This window comes from Babylonia areolata, chromosome 15 (genome assembly GCF_041734735.1).
Source record: "Babylonia areolata isolate BAREFJ2019XMU chromosome 15, ASM4173473v1, whole genome shotgun sequence".
Lineage (NCBI taxonomy): Eukaryota > Metazoa > Mollusca > Gastropoda > Neogastropoda > Buccinidae > Babylonia > Babylonia areolata.
The window spans coordinates 2,602,648-2,605,147 of record NC_134890.1 but is presented as its reverse complement, the minus strand read 5'-3'; the positions used below and the strand labels follow the sequence as shown (position 1 = coordinate 2,605,147).

Below are 2,500 nucleotides of genomic sequence, written 5' to 3'. Positions count from 1 at the left end.
GCAATCAACAACCATCTACCTGAAGATGTAGTCACCAGCCCCGTCCACATATAATATGCAGCTCCTGTTCAAACGTGTGTGTGAGAGAGAGAGAGTTTGTGTGTGTGTGTGTGTGTGTGTGTGTGTAATTCTCCCCACCAACCTGCCTCTAGCCTGGCTCAATGTGTAAGAACCATTTCAAAAACAAGAGAGGCAAGGCCTTCAAGACTCACTTGTGATACACTTTAAAAAAATCTAATCGTTAAAATGCATTCTGTATTTGTACACTGAGAGTAAAACACACAAGCTTTTTATGTATTGAGTATAATTTCAAAATGTAATGTTTAAGATGAGAAATATCAGTTTAAAGCAAATTAAGTCCCCTAGCATTAATTACAGAGTAATTTCCCTTTTTTACTATATGCACCAAAACGTTTGCAAAATAAATAAAACTTCCATGCTTAGCAAAAGAAGTTCCTGTTTGAACAAAAATTATAAAAATGACCGCTCTTGTTGTTGTGTCAGAATATCAGATGAAAGTGCCAAGTTTATAGAATATAAAAAATATAAATGTAACAGTAAATGCAGTTTGCATATAATTAGGCTTCATTTTGTGTGTGTGTGTGTGTGTGTGTGTGTGTGTGTGTGTGCCCATCCCAGAGGTGCAGTATTGTTTTAAACAAGATGACAGGAAAGAACTGAATTTTTCCTATTTTTATGCCTAATTTGGCGTCAACTGACAAAGTATTTGCAGAGAAAATGTCAATGTTAAAGTTTTCCACGGACACACACACACACACACACACACACACACAGACAACCGAACACCGGGTTAAAACATAGACTCACTTTGTTTAGACAAGTGAGTCAAAAAATGTCAGCAGTGTCAAAGTGTCGTTTTCCACACCACCCGCCCCCCCACCCCTCTCTCCTTCCCTCTCCACCCCTAACCCCTCTCCTCCACAAAGAATGCACGTAACGTGGGCTGTTTCTTGTTGGGAGGACACCATTGTTATTCTAATTCGTCACATGAACGACAAGTTTCACAACGTCACACTTCCTGGCTTGTCGACCTTGGATTACAGCTGAACATGGAGCAGATGAGATCGACGTCTTGAAGGTGAGAAAGAGACATTGTCAGTTTCGAGCCTTGTATATTGCTCACCTGTCTCTAGTCAACAACTAATAAGTGGCCTTCTGTCATGCCTGATCAAGACAGTTCTACGCAGAAAGTTCCGACCACATTGACTACATTTCCAACACCACAGACAATTTTATTATCTCAGTTTTTGAGCGAGTCTCGAGTTATCAAGTCGCCATCTTTCAGTGTGTGTGTGTGGCTCTGTGTGTGAGTAGTAAATGTTTGTTTTATCGAAATTTCAAAAGTGGATTTGGTAGAGAAAAATATATAAGTCAAATGCCTGATAATTATGTTATCAGCTTCTTCAGATTTCGAAGTAGTAATCATAAGCTGGAAATAGAAACAGGGAGACACAAAGGCATACTACGAGAGTTACGGTTTTGTAAGGTTTGTAACATGTCTGTGATTGGTGATGAGTTTCATTTTATAATGGAATGTCCCAATTATGATCAGTTACGAAATAGATATGTTCCTAAAAAATATTTGTCTCCAAAATCGGTTTTTAATTTTTGTAATATGCTCAAAGGAGGCAAAAAAGTCATTTTAGCTGTAAGTAGGATGATTAGATTTGCAAATGTTGCCTAGTTATACTTTTGGAGTTAAAAGACATTTTGTGTTTTCTCAACTTTTATGTGACATTGTTGTGTATTTGGAAATGTTTGTTATGGGCACGAAAAGAGTATTTTGCAGTAATCCTCCATACTCCAATAGGAGTGAAAGGATAATTGAAACCTGCGTGTGTGTGTGTGTGTGTGTGTGTGTGAGGGGGGGCTGTGTGTGTGTGTGTGTGTGTGTGTGTGTGTGTGTGTGCGCGCGGATTTCAGCTATGCAAGACACCTCGGTGTCATGGTTCCACTTGACCCGTGTGCAGAAAATAACGAGACTGCCGTTTCGGTTTATTGTCTTGATGTCGTCTTCCATGAAAATCGCTAATGTGTTTTCGTCGAAAAAGTCACCAACAGTTTTGTTTTTTTCCTATTGATATGGATACTTATATAGCGCCTATCCTCGCTCGGAGACCAAGCTCTAAGCGCTTTACAAACACGGGGTTATTTGCACAACAGGCTGTCTACCTGGGTAGAGCCGACTGACGGCTGCCACCGGGCGCTCATCATTCGTTTCCTGTGTCATTCAGATTTCAGACACGCACACATACATACTGGTTTCGCGATGTATATACTTGACACATTCTCCCCCCTTCTCTCTCCCCCACCCCCTCTCCCCCGTCGAACTGTCCTATGTGATTAATTCAAGAAAAAAAAAATTCTATCAGCTGTGGGGAATAATAATGGAGATATGTTTCACTGAATATTTTGCTTTTCACTCTTCGTATTATAATTTCAATGTTTCAGTCGTCTGTGATTACTGTAACAAGAGCAT

The 2,500-nt window shown here is 39.8% G+C and overlaps 1 protein-coding gene across 1 annotated transcript in view; it reads left to right on the top strand.

Annotated features, from left to right (window-relative positions):
• Window positions 1-962: 962 nt before the first annotated feature.
• LOC143290373 (uncharacterized) overlaps window positions 963-2,500 on the top strand; it is a 16,613-nt gene continuing 15,075 nt past the window's right edge. Inside the window, exon 1 of the mRNA XM_076599751.1 lies at window positions 963-1,099. The gene's annotated coding sequence lies outside the window, so the exon portion shown is untranslated. The remainder of the gene's footprint in view (window positions 1,100-2,500) is intronic.